At 39.9% G+C, this 18,328-nt stretch overlaps 1 protein-coding gene and 1 pseudogene across 5 annotated transcripts in view; one reads left to right on the forward strand and one right to left on the reverse strand.

Moving 5' to 3' along the window:
* UBE2E2 (ubiquitin conjugating enzyme E2 E2) overlaps positions 1–18,328 on the reverse strand; it is a 353,955-nt gene that overhangs the window by 220,342 nt on the left and 115,285 nt on the right. The window lies entirely within an intron of this gene.
* On the forward strand, positions 10,781–12,222 carry LOC137224629 (elongation factor 1-alpha 1-like; annotated as a pseudogene).

Here is an 18,328-nt window from a genome sequence, read left to right on the forward strand (position 1 = left end):
GAAAAACTGAAAGCATTTCCTCTAAGATCAGGAACAAGACAAGGATGCCCACTCTTTTATTCAACATGGTTTTGGAAGTCCTAGCCACGGCAATCAGAGAAGAAAGAGAAATAAAAGAAATCCAAATTAGAAAGGAAGAAGTAAAACTGTCACTGTTTGCTGATAACTTGATACTATAGACAGAAAATCCTAAAGATGTCACCAGAAAACTACTAGAGCTCATCAATGAATTTGGCAAAGTTTCAGAATACAAAATTAATATACTGAAATCAGTTGCATTTCTAAACCAATACTTTTTTTGTTTGTTTTTTTTTGCGGTAGGCGGGCCTCTCATTGTTGTGGCCTCTCCCGTTGCGGAGCACAGGCTCCGGACGCGTAGGCTCAGCGGCCATGGCTCACGGGCTCAGCCGCTCCGCGGCATGTGGGATCTTCCCAGACTGGGGCATGAACCCGTGTCCCCTGCATCGGCAGGTGGACTCTCAGCCACTGTGCCACCAGGGAAGCCCTAAACCAATACTTTTTAAAATGTAACTAAAAATGAGCTTGAATTCCATCTTAATAGCACTGACTACTCACAAAATTAATAGTCATGCGAGAAGAATAATACAAGTCACTGAGATTTTAAAAATTAAAGTTACAGGGAGTTCCCTGGTGGTCCAGTGGTTAGGACTCAGTGCTTTCACCGCCATGGCCCCGGGTTCAATCCCTGGTCAGGGAACTAAGATCCTGCAAGCCGCGCAGCGTGGAAAATAAAATAAATATAAAAGTTAAGGTTACGGACATCAAAAAGTAGAGACTGCTAAACTGATAAATTGGTTATTTGTATTGTCATGTTAAGCATTTAAATTACCTTTATAAGACTTTCTTTAAAATCCTTTTTTGAGCAGCTACTGCTGCACATTTGATTAATATATAAACAAGATACCGATGTTCTCATTTTGATTACTAAAATATTTTCTTTCATTCTTTTCAATTATTTAAAGTTAGCAGAGCCCCAAGCATCGTTTGGGTAGGAAAGTGATAGACTGATGTCAGGATACCGAAGAGGAAGAAAAGCATCTCACGAAGAGCAGCCAGCAGCAGCTAATGGTTTTCAGCTGTTGCTGATGTAACTGATGAAGGTGCTGTAACAGAAAGCAGTTTTGTGTGATTCATATATTGTTCTGTTGGGATGCATTGTACTCCCTTATAATTTTTAAGCCTAGCTAACTCCAGGTTTCCCCCTTCCTTAAAAGGTAGTTTCTAACTATGTGTTTATTTTAAAGCTAATAATTGATAGTGAAAGAAAACTGGCAGCCTGCTGAGTTGCAACAAACGTTAAGGCTTGTGTTAAACAAATATTCTTTATTTGACTAAAGTAAAATAGTCAGCTATGTGAACATTCGTCCCACATTTGCCAAATGCCTTTAGTTGAGTTGTTAATATCCTAGAATAATAAAAGATTAGTACCTTTCACTTATCATTAACCTACTGGGTCCAGATTTTGCTTTCAGATACTATCATCACACATAGGTTGAAAATGCCATTTACCCAACTATCAAGGCATAACTTTCAGTGAAATGTATTTAGCTATCAAAGATCTGCAAGCAATCCACTGGTGGAGATATGATACTGCTTTGACGGACTGCTGGTGAAGGTTTAGCTACAAAGTATATACACTTATAAAGGCATTCACTGTTCACTAAAGACTGTAATGTACTGCATATTAACTAATAAGATATTCTCTTATATAAATACTACCCTAAACTGTATTTAGTGGTGTTCTTTAGCACCAATAGAATTTTATTCACAATACTAGAAAACTACAAAATTTATCCATGTTTTCTGTAAGTTTCTTTTACTTTTTTACTCATCATAGAGTCACGGACAGTTATGGAGAAAGCACTATTACTTCTATTATATTCTGGAAAACCTTGGTTCGTTTGTGAAAACTTCTGGCTCAACCTGCTTTCTGAAGGAGAAAACTAAGTTACATATGAGACCACAGTTGGATACTGTGGGTACTAAAGAATTGTAATCAGAGGCTCCGCTCCCCTGACGTGGTACCATTCTCTGATGGCCAATTAGTACTGAGGATCCTTATCCAGCGACCTTTTCTTTTTCAGTCATGCTATTCCCCTCTCTTTACTCCACCTCCCACCCCGGCCCCTCTCCCCCTCCTGCCATTAGGACTATTCTTAAGTAACCTATAAGGCTGAAACTTATTGCTCGGATTGCCACCTACCAACAGGGAAGCTTAACTTTGGGTTTGAAAATAGATTTTTTTTTTAAGTTCAAAGCTTTGTAAGCCAGGCTTTCAAGTGGTTAAAAGGTTTTCTAAGAACTTCCAAAGCTGAGTTTTTACATAAGAAAAAACAAGTTTGGAGGATTAACTGTATTATAATCATAGTGAGAAGAAAAATTCCAAATACCTTGCAAAGAAAATTCCATACCTTTCAGGTCCACAAGTGTTGGGGGACACAGAGATTCTGAGTGGATGAGCCTAGCGTGGGGCAGTCCTGAGGAGGGACCAAGTTCCCCTTCATCCTCCCTGACTTTCACACTAAGAGGTGGAACAAGACAGGATGCTCAGAAAAGCTGAAGGGTAAGCCCGAAATTTTCAGTCTGTCGCTTGGCTTCTCTGGGGCAAGAGCCTGCAAAAACTGCAAGCCTTTCGGAAAGTTCTGTTGGGGACAAAGTGTTGTGTCCATCGTGGCACAGAAGTAATGGACAGAGGAATGAAGTCTGAGGAAGGTTTTCCCAGCTGATGGATCAGAGGGTAGTTTTTACAGGATTCTACAAACTCCCGGGTAGTGCAGAGAAAGCAACCAAGAATTTCAAGTCCCTGATAAAGAGCTGGGAGATGCTGAGGGAACTGCAGGGTTAAAACTGACTTGGTTTCCAGAGCGAGGGGAAGGCAGCTGAGTGCAGATTCCTACACACACACAGAACGGCATGCCTCTGCAGCCCCTGCCACAGCTTTCCTACTGACCCCGTGGATGCAGTGAGGACAGGCCGGAGGCCCAGAGGTCAAGCCCATGTAAGATATCACTGGAAGCACAGCAAGAGGGGGGATGCCTCGCCTGTACTCAAATGCCATCTTGATTAAGAGGGAGAGGAGAACCCTAGAGAGGAGCAGAAATTTTTATAGACTGAATAATTGGTCAAAAGAAAGTGTTTCGGGCTTCCCTGGTGGCACAGTGGTTGAGGGTCCACCTGCCGATGCAGGGGATGCGGGTTCGTGCCCCGGTCCGGGAGGATCCCACATGCCGCGCAGCGGCTGGGCCCGTGAGCCACGGCCGCTGAGCCTGCGCGTCTGGAGCCTGTGCTGAGCAACGGGAGAGGCCACAACAGTGAGAAGCCCGCATACCGCAAAAAAAAAAAAAAAAAAGAAAGAAAGTGTTTCAAGTGAGAAGATACTGAGATACCTTTTTAAAAGGCGAGGTTGTGTGTTTTATAACATGGTTGGGAATGGCAGCTGAGAACTAGAAAGAGATCACTTCAGAAAGTAAAGTTACTTTTTCTGCACACCCTAGATTGGGACTGGCCAATTTAGACCTCTGATGCTAGACAATGTCAAACTATAATACTGTCACAATCCTCACAGAAATTAAAATTCCTGATCTATAAAACCTGTACTGAATGATTAATGCTATGACTCCTTTTTCTACAGCATTACCTTTAAAGGATAAAAAATATCATGCTATCATTCATGTCTCTCTGTTTACTAACCATATAAAGCAGTGTAAGCAATATACACGTACCCTCTACAACTACATGAATTTTTTTTTTTAGCTCTCATGTAAATGATCTACGACTTTCTGAATTTTATTGTTAGATATTCTGCCACCTCTTAAAGTTTTTGTTTCACGTGTGAAGCTGCCAGTTCTGAGCAGCAGAAGTAGTCTCTGGACTGTCCTTAGAACCAGGCGAAAGCAGTGAGTCAGAACCCAGGAAGACGGTAAAGAAACAGGATGGAATATACCCAGTGTAGTCAGATGATCAAGGGCTTGAGCTAGACAGCCACCTACAGAGCAAGAATCACTGTTAACAAAGAAATCTTGGCTGTGAAGTAGACAAATATTGCATGCTTGCTCAAAAATGAATCCCAAGAGTTGCAGAGACTGTGCCTGCAGTTAAGTGCTGTTAGGTAAGTCAAAGAGGGATGTGAGGTTAGAGCCAAGACTTTACCCTCATGTCAGACTGACACTGGCTGTAGACAAATTCTTCACTTTCATATGTTCCCTGAAAACTCTTCTCCAGAATTTACTTTTGTGGATTATTTCACTTCTTCCTATACCCAAGTATATTCCTCGACTTCACCTCTCATCTTTGTTTTGAATATCCCCTGAACGTTTTCCTCTACTCCTCAGCAGTACCCTTCACCCTGTAAAATGTTTGCCTGAGACTCATCTCCCCTTTTCAGTAAACCTCACACAAACTCCAAGTAGCTTGCGGAACTAGCCCTCCAAGGAAAAACAAATGTTAAATCTTTGTTATCAATCAGGACAGGCTAAGTTATGCTGCATAACAAACATCAAAACTTCAGTAATTAACAGAACAGGGGTTTATTTCTCACTGCACATAGAGACTGTGTAGCAGAGTGATTCTCCTGGGCTATGACTCCTATGTCAGTAGCTTAGTAAATCCAGGCTGCTTTGAACTTATTACCATGACTGCCATGGCAGGGAAGGAGAGGGTGGAGAGTCTCGAATTAGCAATTAAAGGCTTTCATCTGGCCCAAATCCCATTGGCCAGAAATTGTCTCTCGGTCTTGCTCAACTGCAAGGAGGGGGAAAGCATAATCCTTCCATGGACCAGAAGGAATAGGGAACCAGAATGGATAAATACTAAGTCATCAGCACACCTTGCTTGGGCAATGAAAAGTTGATGTGTTGATATGGACTGCTGAGAAGCAAGAAACTGTAACAGTGTTTGTTATCCTAAGTGCTTTTTTTCTTACCTGTTGGCTGATCACTTGCTTAATTCCTTCCTCTAAAGGGCCAGCTTTCACTTGCTGAGTCCTGAGAATGCCAGTACCCGGAGAAGTGTGTACGTGTGTGTGTATATATGTATATACACACACACAAATGAGACTGCAAGCATATGCACAGAAAATATTTAAGTATTTGATTCCTTTTCAATTCCCAACAGTACCCATTATAACAGGCAGATTTAGGATTTTTTAATCTGTTTTAATTGTATATGTGAAATTTCATTCCAAAGAGATTTGAGGAGTCTGGGAGCACAGCCTTTCCATTAAAGCCATTAATTCTACATGAGCGCTCTCCATCACCAGGGACGATTTTCAGAAAATAAATATACTGAATGGAGAGAGAACGAAAAAGAACTAGAGACACCGAAGGTTTCTATCGCTGGGGGGTGATATGGCTCTAGCAACACTGCCTGACTCTTGATTCCTAAACATATGTCACCTATACTTAGGTAGAAAGTCCTCCTCTGAAAATGTTGCATCTTCAAAGACAGAAGGAAATCTGTTTTAAGAAGAGACACAAAACTGATCGCAGGACCACCTGGAAAAATACTTATATACTCCCGGTAGGCTTTTGTTGTTCTGTGGGGTTCTGAATTAGCTACTAGCTGTTTTTTACAGAAAGCTCTGCTAAAATGCCCATACGGTATACAATGGTGTAGTTATTCTGCCTTGCTGAATCAACGTCTTAGAGCAAAATATAAACAGTAAGTTTTTTTTTAACAAGTTTTGTGTACCATGAGTCATAAAATTCACTAAGCTCTGCCAATGAAATCAGTGTAGAAACATGTAATACGTTTGTCATGATAAAATATTCTATATAACGAACCTCTTTAAAAGAAGGGGTGGAAATGAGTTTTGAATAGCTCCATGGACAGTATCAGTAAGTACCTTTGTAAAAAACTGAATAGTTGATACTTGTATTTTAGGATTTTTTTAAGGACATGAGTCTGTCAGAATCAAATTGATTCACTTGTTCTATAACTATAAGTTACAAAGTGATTTATTAAATTATACGGTTAAAGACAACGTCTTGCTTACAAGATCACTTTCATGTTGTTTATGTCTATCTCTTTTATTTTAAAGTGGCTGTCAGAATATCACAAGGGAACTGAAAACAGGCCTTTAAATACCTAATCATTTGTCTCTAAGAAAAGCAAAAGAGCACATCATACGCTTCAAGTTAACGTGCCACAAACCACCCTGGATCGAGTGCTTGCCTATGCTGGGCACAATACCCTGCCTGCTACACACAGTATCTCATTTAATCCCATTGTAACCCTGTGAGAACTGAGACTCAGATATAGTCAATAAACTGCCCAAGGACACTAAAGTTTAGAAGCAAAATCTGAACCCTCCCGCTTGTTCTTTTCCTTTTGCTTTGCTGTTTCTGCGCTTTGGGAGGGGGTGGGAGTGCCAGGGACAAAGGAGCTGATGGTGAAGGAGCCCTACCTGGTCCCGCTCTGCCTGCAGCCTCTTTCAACTGTTCCGCACGGTCAGCCTCACATTTCTGTCAGAGCTCACGCTCTGCTGCTTTTCACGGGCTCTGGACAAATGACTACTTTTGTGTCTCTGCTCGTGTTTCTTGCACTGTTTCAGGATCGTGGTGTTGCTACAGGTAGTGGCAGAGCACTGGTCCTGCCGGCTCAAGTGTAGTACTTGCTTTGAGAAACACCATTCTGGCAGGCTTGCGGGGTGTGGACAGACACAGGCAGGCTCGTAACCTGGCCGTGCACCCTGGAGAGATGCCCTCGGTTCCTCGGGCCTAGGTCAGGCATGAATGGGCTGGTAGTAGCCCACTGTGCAAGTTCCTTCTCTGAGAAAACAAAGCACTATCTAGTCATTAGTCATTCCCTCCTTTTGGAATTGAATGACAAGTAATTTCTAAATAACTTCTCTTGACCTTCGTAACTGTTATCTGTGGACTTTGGAAACTGCTTTAATGGTAGCATATTTGAAATGGACCTTGATCTACAAAATAAACATTTGTAGCGGTTAAAAACTACTATTTAAGAAACAGAACTTCTCATTTTTGCCCTTCTCCGGACACTGCAAAATGACATGCTTTTATCTCTGTGTAATTCTCAGTGAGCACTAAGATGTTTTTGGGTTTTACATAATTAAGCATTTTAATTAATTCAAAAATTATACTTGCCTCTTGAGAACACTTTGAAAATCTGCAATTCCAATGTATTTAGAAGGGGAGATTTTATGAAACACAGATAATGGAATTACATATGAACTAACTTTCTAAACTCTGAACGTGGGAATACAGAGAAGACCTCTGAGCTGCCATGGAGCCAGGCCCTCACTTGGGTCCAGGACTGTCTTCCGGGTTAAGGTTGCTGGTTTCACAGGCTTAGGTACCTGGCTTTTCCTCCTGCCAATTACAAGGGGAATCCCCACTTCATTCCGCCACAGTTATGAATTGCTGGAAAGATCAACCTAGGAGTCTGAAGAGCACTGAAAAGCATCTTTATTACAGCACAGAGGGATAGTGTTCCCAACTACGGCCCTCTGTCATCCAAAAAAGTTTAACAAGCATGTTTAGTTCACTCTGCTAGGAAAAAGGAGAGAGTGCTGTAATTGAGAAAGATTTCTGTTAAAAAAAAAGTCTGAGTCCTTCCTCCTCCCTACCTCCCTCTTCCTTATGTGACAGACCTGTACTGAGTGTTGTGGACACAAAGATGAGTAAAAAACATGTTCTTCGTCCTCAAAGAGTCTGCTATGTAATGGTTCAATAAACACATAAACAAATAATTCAAATACAATATTATTGCTATCGGGTGTGTTCTAGATACTACTAAGGAAGAAAGAATAATGAAGAGTCTTCCTGAGGAAGCGGTCAAGACCAGCTTCAGAATCACGGTGGATTTTCCAGTTAATACTTCATTCTCCAGTGGTGTCGGATAAATGAGGTGTAACTATATTTGGAAAGATTACTAGCTTGGGATTTACTGTGGTCATTCCTCTGGGATTGTAGTCTGTTAGTCTTTGGTAGAGAAGAAAAATAAAATTAAGAGTTATTTCAGGCTCTAGATGGGTCAATTTGTAAATTCTGTAGGAAGCAACTTGAACTCCTCAGAATAAATTCCTTTTTATAAATTGAAGATATGGTTGGATATTCTTTATACTATAACCATAGAATCACTTTATATAAAATCATCTATTTGAGCATTAAGCAATGGTAATACAGAGGACCATCTGTATCACTTTATGTAATTTAAAATTTTTAATAATTTTTATACAAACTTTTATTTCATATATAGTAGATACTTATTCTCTGAGGATAATTCCATGAAAAGGCTCCTTAAGGTACAATCACTGAAAACTAGGATAAAACAGAATAAATTGTGAAAGAATAAACCAAAGAATAGAAAAGTAACCTGATTTTAACTCAGTTAAGAAAATCTCTACTATAACTGAAACAGTGTTCTAATTAGAAGGATAGTGAAAATCGAGTGTTTTATTGGCATGATTTTTTGCACGCCTGACAACACATTATTAGAGTTTTTTACTGCATATTTGGTTTTTACAGTATAATAAACACATCATTTTTACAAAAAATATTAAGGTGCTTCATCAATTTTTCCAAGGGCCTCTCTCAGTCCTCTGACAGTCAAGTCACTCGTTAGAACTATTCTGTTGTCATCCTTGTTGGCTTTCTCGTTTATTGGTGGCTTGGAATGTGATCTCAGCAGTTCGTCATCATTTTAATTCATTTCATGAAATCTGAATAATTTCCAGTTTCACTTTATAATCTAATTGAACTTGCCTTGTACTTGTTGAGAAACCAGTCTTTGATAGGATAAGCACACAGACAGACACTGGTATTAAACAGAAATAATGTTTGTGTTAGGACTAATTTTGTCAGTGATCACTTCATTAGTATTTTCATTTAGTTATGGCTTTTGTTTCCCTATGTATTTTTTCGTATTTTTTAATTGTAGGAACTGGTATGGTATATTTCTTAACACCTAACAGAACATTTCATTTAACCTCTTTTAATTATTTATATCATTATGTATGGAACTCACTTTATAAAAATGATAATCCTAACACAGAAACCAGCTAGATGATGAAAAAAGATGATGATGGTGGTGACAGCTGACATTTGTGAAGCTCCTACTCTGCACAGGCGCTCTACGTGGCAGTATACAGGGTAATCCTTCCCACAACCCAGCAAGGTTAGTGTCAGTCATCCTGACTTCATGGAGGAGGGAACTGAGGAAGTTCACACAGGTGGGGAGTGTCGTAACAGTTGAAGACAAGCCATTCCAGTCCTCACGTTTGTGCTCTGCACTACAATGTATTTCCTTGGTGTAAAGAAGCATCCACTTCAGAGTTTAAATACAGTTTTTGGTGCATATAATATGAAATTCATAAAAACGTGATCAGTCCACAGTTGTAGGAATACATTTCTAGATTTTTATGTACTTTGTCTATTAAGAAACTGGCAAAAATGTCTCTTGCTCCTGTTTGTTATTCAGAGAGATTCCACAAATACATACCCCTGTCTCAGCTGATTCAAGATTCACAAGGGAAGGAAAGATGTGGAGTTAATGAAATTAGCTTTCTAAAACAAACCTCATAAAATAGAGTAGTGTTTTGAAAAACTACCTGACCTCATGCAGTAAATCTAATACTAACAGCTTATGATGATAAAAGTGTCTATTTAATGGAACTTGTGATTGCCATTGGAATTGTAGTTATTTTACAATGTGTATTTTTCTATTACCCACTACTCTAGAATTACAAGATTCAGCTTGGGTACATTCATGAGTTGAAGGAGGAAATACAGATATTTTACTCTTTATAACTGCAGAATCTGGAATTTCAGATGGTGAGTTTTCAGTTGTTTGAAAGTTTTATTTCTCATTCAAAGAGCAGCTTTGATCATGGCCTTTGGTCAAAGATGCTGTTTTTATTGTTAAAAAAAAAAAAGACTCTTCAACATCAAACAGTAGAGGAGGAAGGAGTCTAAAATTAGCCTGTTAGGTCAGGCACATAGAACTCTGTGGCCCCAGGAATAACGGCATTCCTAGAAAAATGCCTCTTAAGATGAGTAAAACTTCAGAAGTTATTGCTTTATTCCCTTGGTTTTTAAAAAAACTGTTGTCCTCTAGCACGAATCACCAAATAATGATACATTTCACAGATAGAGTCATAAGGTGTCACTGAGCTTTCAGGCTGAGATCTTATGGTTTCTTACATTCTCTCCTAAGAAAAATAATGGGATTACACTCTTGAAAACTGTCAGATTCCTGTGAATTATCAGTTCACGTACATACCATCTTAGTTTTGGTATAACATGTCCCCAGAGACTAGCACTATGGTTGTTTCTCCAGCACCATGAGCTACCAAACCTGCCGAGGCATTAAGCATACTTTTGGCATATGCCCTTAGAAATGTGGGAACTTCAATGCTGAAGCCAGCCATCCAGCCACCAGGTCTGGTTTTCTGCTCTGAATGCAGTCTGTCTTGCATTAGAGGCAGGTATTAAGGTCCCTTGAGTTGCCTACTTGGGTAGCAACGTACAGAAGGGAGAAATTCCACTTTCATTGCATCCAGTGATCTTTTTACAAAGCGTGAGGACTGATCTTTTGCAATTCTAGCCTAGTTAGTGTAATTGCAGCTACAGTCGTATTTATTTAGGCCCCTAATCCCTAAATCAACCTTCTACACTGGGAATTTCAGATTAATTTTAGGTTAACTTTATATCACCGTAAAGAAAATCCTTTCACTTTTTTGCAAGAGGTTTACTGCCACAACAGGTGTCATAAGAAACCACTACAAATCTAAGCCAAAATGGGAAAGAAAAAAACTCCTATCAGCATCTTCACTGGACACACAGATTTGGGCAAATCTACCACAACTGGCCATCTGATCTACAAACGTGATGGCACTGACGAAAGAACCACTGAAAATTTTGAGAACCAGGCTGCTGGAGATGGGGAAGGTCTCTTTCAAGTACGTTTGGGTCTTGGATAAACTGAGAGCTGAATACGAGTGCAGCATGACCACCGATATCTCCCTGTGGAAATCCAAGAGCAGCAAGTGTGATGGGAGCATCACTGATGCCTCAGGACACAGGGACTATCGAAAACATGCGGGCAGGCCCATCTCAGGCTGACTGTGCTGTTCTCATTGCTGACGCAGGCACTGGTGAATGTGAAGAAGGTGAATGGGCAGACCTGTGAGCGTGCTCCTCTGGCTTACACACTGGGCATGAAACAACCAGTTGTTAGTGTTAACAAAATGGACCCCACTGAGCCACCCTGCAGCCAGAAGAAAAACAAGGAACTCATTAAGGAAGTCAGCACCTACATCAGGAAAACAGGCTCCAACCCTGACACAGCAGCATTTGTGCCAAGTTCTGATTGGAATGGGGACAACATGCTAGAGCCAACTGCTAACACGCCTTGGTTCAAGGGATGGGAACTCACTGGTAAAGATAGGAATGCCAGTGGAACCACAATCCTTGAAGCTCTGGACTGCATCCTGCCACCAACGCATCCAACTGACACGCCCTGCGTCTGCCCCTCCAGGACGTCTACAAAATTGGTGGCAAAGGTGGTACTGTCCCCATGGAGGCTTGTGTTTTCAAATCCAGCGTGGTGGCCACCTTGGCTCCAGCCAACCTTGCAACTGAAACAAAGTCTGCTGAAATGCACCATGAAGCTTTGAGTGAAGCTCTTCCTGGGGACAACGTGGGCTTCAATGTCAAGAACCTGTCTGGCAAAGATGTTCATCACGGCAACAGCGGCAACATGGCTGTTAACAGCAAAAGAACCCACCAATGGAAGCAGGTGGCTTCATGGCTCAGGGAATCATCCTGAGCCATGCAGGGCAAATCAGTGCTGGCCGTGCATCTGTGCACGACTGTCACACAGCTCACCCCGCCTGCAAGTTTACTGAGCTGAAGGAGAAGCCTGATCGCCGTTCAGGGAAGAAGCTGGAAGATGGCCCTAAATCCTGGAAATCTGGTGATGCTGCTGTGGTTGACATGGTTCCTGGCACGCCCACGTGTGTTGACAGCTTCTCTAAATACCCTCCTCTGGGTCATTCTGCTGTTTGTAACATGTGACAAACGGCTGCTGCGGGTGCCATCAAAGCAGTGGACAAGAAGGCAGCTGGAGCTGGCAAGGTCACCAAGTCTGCCCAGAGAGCTCAGAAGGCTAAGTGAATATTATCCCTAATACTTGCCACCCTAGTCTTAATCAGTGGTGGAAGAACAGTCTCAGAGCTGTTTCTCTCAACTGGCCATTTATGTTTAACAGTAAAAGAGTGGTTAATGATTACAGTTCATCATTAAGCTTTCAGAAGGAAAGGAGAGTGTTTTGTGGACCATTTGTTTGTGAATGTGGCGGTTTTAAGTTATTACTTTTTTAAGTCAGTACTTTCTAACGGAAACAACCTGACCAAAAGTCTGTCACAGAATTTTGAGACCCATTAAAACAAAGTTTAATGAGGAAAACAATCCTCCCAAATCTCTTAGATATTTTATATCTGTTGCCTCCTTAGATACTAATAGCCTCATGTAGCCTCAAGTGGAAAATACAAGCTCTTTCCATTGTTATTACTGTTTTAGACCTGTGAAAATTTCTCAAAAGCTCTGTCAACTCAGTCCCCAGAACATGTTTCTGCTCTCTTCCATGTTTTGTTTCCCCATCTTTTTTTTTTTTAACCAAAAGCAGGGTTTTTTTTAATTTTTAAAATTTTTTATTGAAGTATACTTGATTTACAATGTTGTGTTAATTTCTGCTCTACAGCAAAGTGATTCAATTATACATATATATATATATATATACACATTCTTTTTCATATTCTTTTCACTATGGTTTATCACAGGATATTGAATATAGTTCCCTGTGCTATACAGTACGACCTTGTTGTTTATCCATTCTTTACATAATAGTTTGCATCTGCTAATCCCAACCTCCCACTCCATCCCTCCCCCAACCCCCACCCCTGGCAACCACGTCTGTTCTCTTTGTCCGTGATTCAGTTTCAGTTTCATTGATAGGTTCATTTGTGTCATATTTTAGATTCTACATATAAGTGATATCATATAGTATTTGTCTTTGTCTGACTTACTTCACTTAGTATGATAATCTCTAGGTCCATCCATGTTGCTGCAAATGGCATTATTTCATTCTTTTTTATGGCTAGGTAATATTCCGTTGTATATATGTACCACATCTTCTTTATCCATTCCTCTGTTGATGGACACTTAGGTTGTTTCCATGTCTTGCCTATTGTGAATGGTGCTGCTATGAACATAGGGGTGCATGTATCCTTTTGAATTATAGTTTTTTCTGGATATATGCCCAGGAATGGGATTGCTGGATCATATGGTAATTCTATTTTTAGTTTTCAAAAAGCAGGGTTTGTTTTGCTTTGCTTTTGCTTTGTTTCAGTGAACCTAATGACCCTGCATCGTTAATTTTTTCTCTTAACCTGTCTACATTCTTTGTACAACTTTTTGTCTTTTCTCAGTTCTATATGACTTTCCTGCCAGATTTCCTTTCCTGTCTTTGTCCTAAGTTTGTCCCTGTCCTGAATCGCTGTCAAGGCCCTTCCTGTGGCACTCACTCCAGTGAGGCTGTGCTCCCCCTGAGGGCAGTGGGCACCTGGCCCTACTACCCAGCAGCTAATCATCAACACACAAAATGTGGAAATGGATTGCCTATAGACAATAGTGTTCCCTGAGATGATTAAAGAAGCACTGACTAAATTTAAAACAAAGTAAACCCCACACGGGAATCTAGGCACAGAATGCCCTGGTTTTTTATATGTAGCCTTTCTATAGAAAGTATTCCAGGAAATAGGATAGAACCAAATTCATGATAGTTAAAAGCCTTCTACATAAATGGGTACTATATTTTCCTAGGAAGGGTGTGAAAGGAAGAATGGATAGGTGTGCTCTGTGATATGGTGAGAAAACAAGGAGCTGTGAGAACGGCATGTTGATATTTAAGGACCGGGGTTGTAGGATGAGGAAATCCTAAGCTCCACCAGTGGTGGAGGTGGAACTACTGGATTCATATGAATATAGAGAGAAAAGATGTTGCTGAGTTCTGGAAATGGGAAGAAAAAGAGGTGAAGACAACCAAAGAACACCTCCAGTGGAAGATGCCAGGAGGAGGATGCCCAGGCAAACAAACACTTCCTGAGTGCAACTTTCTCATACAAAGGGAAGAGAGGAGAAGGGAAAGCAGAGAAGAAGAATCAATGTGGCTACTGCTTATAAAATTTTAAGTTTTCAAAAGATGTACTAGTTATTAAATTAGAGTGTGGCTAGCACTTTTTCTATGTGATGAAATCTACAACCAGTTATGAACATATTTTTAATGAACGGTGTTTTACGATGTTAAATACCTATACCCTACTACATACAGTATTATGGATATTTTATATTTGTCATTCAATGTCACTGATTTGTTCTCAGATTTCCTCAATTACCCATATTCTCAAAGTAGCAAGTTTTCTGCTAAGGCAACTATGTCACTGATATTGAATTACCTACTTATCCATAAAATAAGAGCTGTTTTCCATTTAACTGGATATGAGAGAATAAAGCCAACAGCAGAAGAGAAGTGTTCTGGAAACACACTGCGGAGAGAAGGCAATTGCTTGTTGCAACTACAGGCAACAAGCCTGTGACTGTGAAACTGATATGGTCGTTCACATAGAACTGGAGGCGAATTGAGAATAACTAGAGAATCAAACTTCTGAATAATAACAGACATGGTTTTCAGAGGCATGAGAGAACTTTCTGGCATGGTGATAATGTTCAGAACTTTGATCTTATTGCTGATGACATGGGTTTATTCCTATCTTAAAAGTCACTGAGCTGTATGATGTATAAATAAAACTTAACGTTTACACATTTTGCTCTATGTAAGTTACATCTTACTTTTTTAAAGGCGGGGGAAAACTCACCTGAATTCTAATGGGTACTTCAGACTAAGATATTATTTTAGCTTTTATTATTTCTACTGGATATACACTGAGTATCATCTTTGAACTCTTCTTTAAAGGGATACCCTAGGAAGAAAAACTAGCCAATATATTTCATTTATAACTGTCACGAGCTGAAATTTCCCAACACTAACCTCTGTTTCAGATTCCCACTGTTGCTTCTGCACTGTTAGTTGGTGCCGGCAGGGGGTTAACAGCACTCAATTTAACCTTGCTATTTGTACTCTGTTTTGATTTTTTTCTTTTTTTCCTAATTTAACTTCCTTACATGGTTTCCCCCATTTTAAAGATCGTACATGCACCATGGGGTCTGTACACTGAACGACCGTAGTGCAGGTAAGCACACAATAAAAGCACATTTAAAGATAATGTGGAGCTACAAGACCTTTCTTTTTTTCTGGGAGCAAAGAGGTATTGCTGTGAAATCACTGGAACAAGAGAAAAACTGAGCAAGTCTACTCATGCTGTTATTTTTCTGAGAAGATTACAGACCTGTCTAAAATATATATGACTCAGACAGGTATAGATTAATTATAGGTTATATGTCCAGACAGAGGGGCATCTCTGTGACTGTCCTACCTGCAGCTCGCCATGCACACAGGCTTCTCAGCCAAAGCACTTCCTCTCTCTCCCCCACTTTAAAATTCTAGAACCTGTTGTGCCTGGGGCCAAATCCACTACTGTTCTCCCAATTCCCTCGCCTTCCCCTCTTGCCTGACCTGCCCCCTTTCCTTGTCCCTTCAATCCTATCAATGTTGACCCCTTCTGATTCAAAACAGTCTCCAGCAGCAGAATGGGGGAGAACAGGGGAACTGAAGAGGGCGGTGCTGAAACCCCAGATCCGTCCCTTCCCCCCTTCCAGAATCCTGGTGAACCTAAACATTCACCACTCTTATGAATGGTCTCTCTTTTTTCTTTTAACTTATTTATTTTTACTGAAGTATAGTTGATGTACAATATTATGTAAGTTACTGGTGTACAATATAGTGTTCACAATTTTTAAAGGTTATGCTCCATTTACAGTTATTATAAAATATTGGTTATATTCCCTGTGTTGTATATATCCTTGTAGCTTATTTTATATCTAATAATTTGTACCTCTTACTCCCCACTGCTATATTACCCCTTCCCACTTCTCTCTCCCCCTGCTGGTAATCACTGGTTTGTTCTCTGTTATCTGTAAGTCTGCTTCTTTTTTATTGTATTCACTAGTTTGTGGTATTTTTTTAGATCCCACATATAAGTGATATCACACAGTATTTGTCTCTCTGACTTACTTCACTTAGTATGATAATCTCTAGGTCCATCCATGTTGCTGCAAATGGCATTATTTCATTCTTTTCTATGGCTGAGTAATAATTCCATTGTACATATATACCACATCTTCTTCCATTCATCTACTGATGGACATTTAGGTTGCTTCTATATCTTGCCTATTGTAAATAGTGCTGCTATGAACAATGGGGGTGCATGTCTCTTTCTGAATTAGTGTTTTTGTTTTTGTTTTGTTTTGGATATATACCCAGGAGTGGAATTACTGGGTCATAAGGTAGTTCTATTTTTAGTTTTTTGAGGAACCTCACTACTGTTCTCCACAGTGGCTGCACCAATTTACATTCCCACCAACAGTGCACAAGGGTTCTTTTTTCTCCACAATCTCACCAACACTTATTTGTGTTCTTTTTGATAATAGTCATTCTGACAGCTGTGAGGTGATATCTCCTTGTGGCTTTGATTTGCATCTCCCTGGTGATTAAGGATGTAGAGCATCTTTTCATATGGCCTGTTGGCCATCTGCATTTCTTCTTTGGAAAAATGTCTATTAAGTTCTTCTGCCTATTTGTTAATCAGGTTGTTTGTTTTTCTGACGTTGAGCTGTGTGAGCTGTTTGTATGTGTCGGATATTAATCCCTTATCGGTAGTATCTTATGAATGGCCGTTGTCTTTCTCTGAGCGGGTACTGAGTAAAACACCAGATTGGCGGAAATGGCTCAAATTCTGGCAATCCCATAAGAGACTCTCCCTTGGAGTTTAAACAGGAAGGAGAGCCCAGCTTCCCTGTGTTCAGCCCGCAATTCCCTTCATTTCCGACCCCCCCCACACCCTTTGCATAATTCCAGCACATTCCTATCCTAGTCTGGGGCCTGAGCTTCCACTCGTTTCATCTTCATGTGCTGGGCACGAGGCACCAAAGTGAAAACAACAACAAAAACACGTCCAGTGACTTGGAGGTGCGGGAGACCCAGATCTCAGGGAAACATGCATTCCAGTTATCCCAAGCAGGGATCCTGAAAGCATTTCTCCACAGATGCATTTGGTGAATAGGGAGTATAATAATTCAGAGACTATTCTACTATAATATTGTAATAGTCTACCACTGCACTGGGTGATATATATCCTGGTTTACACCTGTTGTCCTGGCATATTTATTTTTAATAACAGCATCCCCTTTCACTCCCCAAAAGTTTGGCAGATAAATTATATGTTCACTCGAGTCACAACAAAATGGACCTCTCAGGGGAGGTTGGGATTGTTTAACAAAAACCCAAAATATAAGCAAATGACATTAAGTATTTCAAAATCAATGTGGTAATAGTTATGTTTGAAAGTATTACAAATGCAAATGTTCATTAAATGTTCTTAAAAACAAAACAAAAAACCCTTTGGAAAGAGGACTGTCATTACTATGATGTAATTTGTACATGATGCCTACAGCACTGCTATATAATTAATGTGGAATAACCACCTAGTATTTAAAACATTAAGGCAGATGGCATAAAATCTTCAGAAAAGAATAAACATTTCAACTGGGAATTTTTCAGCTTTAATAATAAAATTAAATGTTTACATTTTTCTTGTTCCCAGTTCTTTATAATTAAAGGTAGCCAATCATGGGTCGTCAAGAGATACTGACTTTAAAATTTGACAAACGTTTTACATTTATCTTTCTTTTTACCTTTGTAAAAGACATTGCCTCCTATAAATTATACTTCACATTTAAATGTATAGGTATGAATCTGCATTAGTAAAACATGCTTTAGTAAGAAAACAGTTTGTTTTCTGATTTAATACTAATCAGCCATTGTTAATGCGCTATAAAATACTACTTAAGAGAGATACCGATTCCAATTATTAAAGTTAATGGCCTCAGTTGTCTCATCTTGCCTTAGTCTAGGACATTAAGCATGCAGAACCCATAATTTAATTACCACCTGTTAATATTGGCTCTAAGTTCATTCCTCTCCTTTCAGGATGTAACTCAGAAATGAGCCAGTTAAAAACCATTATTTTCCTTCTCAAAACACCAGACTGCTAACTACACCCACAGGATACTGATCACAGATTTGCTGCGACTTTCAAGATGGAATTTGC

The sequence above is a fragment of the Pseudorca crassidens genome, chromosome 5, assembly GCF_039906515.1.
Source record: "Pseudorca crassidens isolate mPseCra1 chromosome 5, mPseCra1.hap1, whole genome shotgun sequence".
In the NCBI taxonomy this organism is placed as follows: Eukaryota; Metazoa; Chordata; class Mammalia; order Artiodactyla; family Delphinidae; genus Pseudorca; species Pseudorca crassidens.